The 7,304-nt window shown below is 39.2% G+C and overlaps 1 protein-coding gene across 2 annotated transcripts in view; it reads left to right on the plus strand.

The window, feature by feature from the left end:
- The first annotated feature begins 2,130 nt into the window (after nucleotides 1-2,130).
- The window catches only part of HEATR3 (HEAT repeat containing 3), a 24,922-nt gene continuing 19,748 nt past the window's right edge, over nucleotides 2,131-7,304 (plus strand). For both annotated transcript variants that reach the window (XM_009276710.2, XM_009276709.2), the window contains exons 1-5: nucleotides 2,131-2,203; nucleotides 4,396-4,469; nucleotides 4,810-4,919; nucleotides 5,058-5,112; nucleotides 5,370-6,853. The gene's annotated coding sequence lies outside the window, so the exon portion shown is untranslated. The remainder of the gene's footprint in view (nucleotides 2,204-4,395; nucleotides 4,470-4,809; nucleotides 4,920-5,057; nucleotides 5,113-5,369; nucleotides 6,854-7,304) is intronic.

The following is a 7,304-nucleotide window of genomic DNA, read 5'->3' on the forward strand; positions in this document are numbered from 1 at the left end:
CCCAGACAGGCGAGCTGGGGCGGGGCCTCTGGTGCCGTCTCCGCATCCTGAGGCTCGGGGACGGGCTGCTGCTGCTCTCCGGCCGCCCCGCGGAGGCGGAGAGCGGGGCCCGCAGGGAAGGCCTGTGCTGAGGGGCTCCGTGTGCGGGCCCGCCAGGCGCCTTCCTCCCCTAGGGAGGAGGGAGCTGCCCAGTGGGCTTTCACTTGCGGTGCCACTTCTCGACAAGACTTCTCGACTTCGGCTTATTAAAATCTGCTTGTGCTGCGGTAGCTACTTCTCCGCTCACGGGTTTTTATGTGGAATACATTTCTTACAGCTTTGAGTCCCACCTAGCACACTAGGCGTTACACTGTGCCAAGGCTCCTCTTGCGTTTGAAGAACGTGACCTCAAATAGCCCTCTCTTGTCTGAGAACATTGATTGTTCGGGTTACAAGTTCTTTGAAATTGCAGTTTACAGGATGTCGGAACCCTGAAAGGAGTTTTTAGTGTCCAAAAATAAGACTGGTAGAGACCTTTTAAATGCATCAGCGTCTCAGACTTACCAGCTGTTTTGTAGCAGATACTAGAGGTAGACATGTCAACAAAAAATGATAGTCCGGTGTCGTCACGGCTTTGTTGCTATGTCTGTACAAGCCGTAGGGATGTAAGAAGTGTGCCTTGCTAGTTACAGCTGCCAGGTGCCGAAGTGAGAAACTCAGAGAAGGTTCTTAGAACATGGGTTAAAGCTTTAAGTTCCTGTTTTCTTAAAAGGGTTTTTTTTTCTGTTTTTTTATTTTAATGCTGCCTACGTTATACGAGGGTTTTCTTGAGAACTTTGTTACCAGTAGCTTGACTTTATGCCTACAGGCTGCTATTTCTCAAATAGCAGGTTTTCATGGGATGCCTCATATTTCCCCCTCTCACTTCAATGACTAGTTGTAGGGGTTTGTGCTAGTGAGGGAACAGTTAATTAGATTTAATTGCTGGCAGTGGCTTAACTTCCCCAGCAGGGAGGTGGAGGACAGGCCATAACTACCGGGCTGTTGGCAGTAATTAAGACTAGTTAGCTGTTCTGTGGCTGAAGTCAAGATGCTGTAATCTTCCCCCATGAATTCACCTGCAAACCACTTAGGAGTAAATTTACAGTTTGGAAAACTGCATTAGTAATGATCATAATAGGTATATTTCTTCTAATCTTATTCTCTAATTGCTTTATTATGGTGAATAATTTAGCAATAGTTGCAAGTTGAAGGAAAAAACTTCCAGAGTGATGCTAACTGAAACACTTTAGCTGAAAGTTAAGTTTATGCTAATAAAAACTTAACTCCAGGTAGAATTCTAGCTTTGACTGGAATGTTGTCAAATATTGACCTTGTTGAACAGAAGCTTAAATCTTACATAGACTTCAGGTGAAACAGCTCGTTGTAGACAAACATTAGGTGGTTGGCTAAGATTTTTTTTTTTTTTTTAAACACATTAGGAGCATGAACTTGCAATGCTGCTCGGCATTTAACAGCAATTTCAATGGAAAGACCATGGGATAATGATAACAATAAGAAGAAAGATCTATTTAAAGAAAAAAAGAATTAAAATAAGATTGTTGTGCTAGTGGTTGCTGTGGATTTTTACATACGAACGTGCGTGTGTGTGTATATATATCATGGCACTAAAAGTTTTACAAAACAGTCATCAAAGCCACGCTGCTACAAATAATCCCTTGGACAGCTGGCAAATGGCCAACTTTTTTTTTTTAATTACCATTATATAGATAATAGAAATTGGTTTCCTGATGTACTTAATACTCCAAAATGTGATACTTTTTTTCTGTGTGGAGGGGCTATTTAAGCTATTCTAAATCTAACTCTCAGTATTTTTAAAGATGTCTAAAATACTTTGTTTTCTCAACTGTATCGATTTTCTTTTCTGTAAGTGGGAATGTTTCTTGCATTTACTGTAACTTTTTAGCTAAAAGTTGTGTCAAGCTACTTCGACTGTGCTTTTATTACATCTAAATGATCATTGCATTGGTTTTTGTCTGCCTGTTTAAGAAATGGGTGTGCACAGGGGGAAAGTGAATTCCTTTTATCTTTTACACTAGAATTTGACTAAATAGATGAAGATCTAATTATGCTTGATATACATCCTCCCCAGATCTCAAAGCTTTTGAAAGAAGACTTACTGAATATATTGCATGTTTGCAACCAGCTACAGGACGTTGGAGAAGTAAGTTTGATGTTCCAAGGGATAAATAGGATTCTCTCTTTCAAGCTTTTTAGATTTACCAGTGTGTATCTTTGATTTATGTTTGCTCAAACAAAAATCTGTGCTTAAACTCTGTGGCATATATTCAAACACTCAGCAACAAGCTAATACAAGATAACAAATTAATACTTTAGCCAGAGTTAGAAAAATGAGGTCAAGATTGAATTAGCTCAAGGCTGAATTATTCTGGAAATAGTTGGGACAGTAAGTTGTTGTATTTGTTTCTGGTTTGGTTTGTTTTTTTGTTGTTGGTTTTTTTTGAAGGCTCAGACTTCCCAGACAGTCGCTATAGTTACTTGAACTAAATATGATTGGGTTAGATAGTCCCTATAAAATTGAAGGTGAAATAGTTACAGCAGTGTGCCATGAGGGCAGAATATGTCCTCATCTCTGTTCTAACAGGAAAGTTTGAAGGTGGGGGAAGGCAAAAAATACCCCAGATATGCTGCCGACTTTGGGATCAGTAGTCCATGGTGGAAACGGACTGGTTTTTTGTACTAAGATTCTGCTGAAGTTTCCATACTCAGAGAATACGGACATTTTTTAGAACGTATAAAATAGCATCTTTTCTCCTGAGGGTCCAAGAGGTTAATTTCAAATGAAGGAACTGGAGGAATGACTATTTAAAAAGCAAAAACAACAACGACAACAACAACCCACCCCAAACCCCCTTGTTTCAGAGTAATTAGGAGGCAAGCAGATATTTGTAAGTAGATCTACACAACTTGTGGGCACCTACTGTAGGACTGCATTTCGCTTCCAGAATTGCAATTTACTGTCAGATACAATTAAAAAAAAAAAAGTACTGGAAACTTCTAAGCATATGTAAATGAGGTTTGCATAACTAGTATTGAGTTCACTAGCTAACTTTTTTTCCTAACTGCTTGTTTTGCTAGTTTTGTAATTCACATACAAGAGGGACTTTTTAATTATAATGAGGTATTTAACTCAATGTTAACTTTTCCTCCTGGGAAAAAAAATATAGAGAGAAGAAGCTCTATGCTTTTGATAGATCATTTCTAACTTTCTTTTGAAAACATAATTTCTTAGGGTTACTTTTTTATTTTGTTTTTAATTTTATAATATCAATAAGGAATATGCAACTCCATAGTAAATTCTAGCAGTGTTACAAACCTGAAAGTAGTATTTAATGAATATCTGGGGTTTGTTGTCTGATTCTTTCCTATGATCCTAAGGGCTGGTAACTCTGGGTCTTTTCTTTTTTTGTGTTGGTTTTTGTTTTCCTTACCCCCGGTAAAAGACTTTATTTGCATCCAGAACTTCAGGCTCCACAGAAAACACTCAGAACTGCCAAGTGTCCAATGAAAGATGCAGGGCTTTATGGGTGTGCAAAAGAATATGAGCTTTCTCTACCTTTATATTTGTTCTGTTTTCTTTTTCCATCAACCACTGTTCCCCAACCCTTTGTAGTCTCTCAAAATCAGTCTAGTATCTTGTATTACTCTGATATGTATCTAGCCTTATCCATTTACAGCAAATTGATTATTCTTCCTAAGTCATTCTGGATGCATAGAGGTTTTTGTTAATCTTCATGTGCTAATGCTAACTTGCCTTCTGACTCCTGTTTAAATTTTGTGGTTTTTTCTCTATGTCAGCTTTCCTTGCTTGTAATCGTGTTGATTGGGGCGGGGAGTGTAACATAACTTAGATGTGCCACTGAAACTGCTGGTGCTAACGCCTCAGGCTTTTCTTATGTAGACGAGCTAGCGGGATAGGAGCTTTAGTTCTGCTCTGCAATTTAACGGTGCTGCATTTCTGTTGCCCAGACTGCATAAGCTCAAATAGCATACTGAACATTTGGTACAACTCTTACTCCAGTCTTCCAACTCAGGTTTTTGGTAACCATGTTATTTTACAAACTTTCATTTCTTCAAAGCATCAGGATGTTTTTACTTGACAGAATTTAGATTTTGGTACCTACTTGTTCCATCCAGGAAACTTGTACAGAATCTTTACGATTTCACATAATAGAAGTTTCTTTGCCTATTTTCATTTCTACCTTCCAAGTAGAACCTTTTCCTCCCTCAGAAGTGGGAGAAGAAATAAACGCTTAAGAGCTGCTGTTGAAAAATAAATGCTCTTTAATAGGAGTGAGGTATACTGGTTATGACTCTTGTTCTTTTCTTTATCAGTGATTCTGATAGTGGTATCAGTCTGCACAGCAACTGGTGCTTGGAACTGGTTAATAGACCCGGAGACACAAAAGGTAAAGATCAGGCTAATCCCGAACGTAGTCTGCTTCATAGCTTGGTGTTGCAGTCAAGTGGTATAGTATCTTGAAAAGCGAAAGGTGGTTCTCCCATGAAACTGGGAGATCATTTTTAGTTAAGCTCTCAAGCTGTCTGGAATTGTTGTGGAATATGTCCTGGGACAATGCCTACCAAAATGCTAGCTACACCTTGAATGCTTATCTAAAGAATTGTTCACAAGTACGTAGAAATGGCTAGGAGCAGGTTTGTTGGGTTTTTTTAATTAAGTGGACTAGACAGCAACTTTCTGTATGTTTTAGAAAGTATATAGTGGGACTAATCTGATTTCTTTCCTAGGTGTCATTTTTCACATCACTTTGGAATCACCCGTTTTTCACAATTAGCTGTATTACCCTAATAGGCTTGTTCTTTGCTGGAATACATAAAAGAGTGGTGGCACCATCAATGTATCCTTCAAACGTGTTTGTCAGGTTAAAAGTGTCATAGTTACTGCTGTTATTGAAGCCTATGCTAATACTGCTTTTTCAGTTTTTACTTACTCTGTGTACAAGCATTAGCTGCTTTCCTTGACACAATCCACACAGTATAGCAGCCCGATGTCGAACTGTTTTGGCAGAATATAATATGTCCTGTGATGATGTAAGTGTTAGTGGTTCATTGCCTAAACCTTCTTTTTAAGAAAATGCAAATAATTCTAAAAGGCACACAGGGTTTTTTTTTCTGAACAGCACTTGTGTACACCTTAACAAATTCTGTGTGCCTGTAAAACTGGAATGTAGAATACTTAGTATTGTTCTGTGTGTCGTTTTAAACTTAGCCTGTAAAATTGAACTTGAAGTGCAATTGTTGGGCTCAACTTTCAGGGTCTAAATTTTATTTCTTTTTCTGTCTTGCAGACTGGAAAATTAATTTTGAAACCTAGGCCTCATGTTCAATAAGGGCTGTCTTCCTTCAGTTTTTTCCACTGCCAGGGAAACCAAAAATGACCTTTTCAAGGTAGTGTGACAGCAAAAAACCAAACAGGACTGGTTGTCGCTACCTGGGAGTGAAAGTCTTACACAGTTGACAGTGAAAGTGTGCAATATTACTTTCTTGAATATTTACCCAAATTCTTTGTTATCATATTATCAGTGCTTTTGCTACTTCTGATTACCTCTTTTTCAGTATTAGTGTCACTTTTTTACTTCAGCTAGAACAGAACATACAGGTGAAGTATGTTAATCGGCTATGAAGTTGAACTTGAAAATCAAACCTCATTTGTGCTATATGTCTTTGTAAGCTATTGTAAATAGCAGATTGATGCCAATGTTCAGGAAAAGAAGTAATATTCGCTGTATGGCTTTTTTTGTCCTCATGAACAGTATTGAAAGGAACACTTACCATTCCCATGATGTTTTATTAGCACACTCACTCATTATAGCTGTCCTTGTCTCCTGGTCATTCTTTTTGGAACTGGTTAAAAGGCTTGCAGAAAGACTGTCCGTCTCTGCTGGAGAAAACTGGTCTTACTGTTTAAGAACTTTGCAAATATATCAAGGATCACATTTGTCAAATTGTGTATATAGTGCACCAGCCGCTTTCATTGTGGTCATACGTAGCTCCCTGTTTGATCTGGTTCACAACACTGCTATTTTAAGATTTTAATATTTTAAAAATTGTCTTAAATATGCTTGTATCTTCCTGATTGTAAGGTTGTACTGTATCTTAAGTCCACATGACTGTTTTGAGTGGATTTTTATGCTGTGATAGTCTGAATATGAAACTAGTATTGCAAATGTGTAACTTCAGATTTGGTGAAGAAAATATAAAGAGTGCCACAATAAAATAACACAATTTGTTATTCAGAGTGTTAAAAACAAGGTGTGGATGTTATACGCACAAAGTGTAACTTTTGAATAACTAAAATTGTAAGGAGTTTCAAGAGTTTAAGCTGTTCAAGGTGCCTTTTTAATTGTTTCAAACTCTTTTAATTGACTAAAACTGTAAAGCTGTTGTGACTTCAGTAACTCCTACTACAAGGTAGACTGGCTTTTAAAGGCAGCCTATTGATGTAACTTTGTCAGTTGAGACATTAAGAATTGTCTCCTGGAATTTTTCCAGTAAGTCTTCTGCCCATCCATTATTTTTAATTGCTGTATATTTTGTAGGTTAATGTGTATAAAATAAATTCTTTGTATAAACAGATGTTATCTTCTTTTGTGCTGTGCAAATACAGATCTCAAATGAACACAGAAGAACTTCAGAAGTTTATAGCTGAAGTCTGTAACTTTCATCCCGGACCAACATTTCCAGTATTTCATGCGGTTCTTACTAGCTAAGATACTGACACCAGAGGGAAAGTCCTTCCAGTTTTCCATCCTACAGGTCAATCCTGCCGTCTGTAAGTGCTGTTAGAGGAAATTGTTTCATTCGACATTTACCTCGTTTGAGGTAAGTGCTGTTAGAGGAAACTGTTTCATTCGACATTTACCTCGTTTGAGTTTCTGGCCTGGGGAAACATCCAGAGCAGGCATCGTGTCCTCGCACACACGTAAGGAGGATATTACGTGGTTGATGCTTGGGTTGCAGGGCTGCTGGGGTAAGTTACGCCCGTTTCGCTAAGCACAGAAGGCGTTTCGCTGATCTTGCTGGCGGTGCTTGCCCGGTCGGTGAGCCGGGCTGCGTGGGTGCCAAGGATGGCGTTGCCGCTTCGCTGTATCTGTAATGAGAAAGCTCGTCACCTGGCAGCGAGCAGGTCTTGGGCAGGGAAGGCTGCGGAGGAGCGGAGGCGAGAGCGGGCGGAGGGCGGGCCTGGCGGCGGGGCCGGGCCGCGGCGGGGCCGGGGCTGCGCC

Source organism: Aptenodytes forsteri, unplaced genomic scaffold (genome assembly GCF_000699145.1).
Source record: "Aptenodytes forsteri isolate BGI_AS27 unplaced genomic scaffold, ASM69914v1 Scaffold33, whole genome shotgun sequence".
Taxonomy (NCBI): Eukaryota; Metazoa; Chordata; class Aves; order Sphenisciformes; family Spheniscidae; genus Aptenodytes; species Aptenodytes forsteri.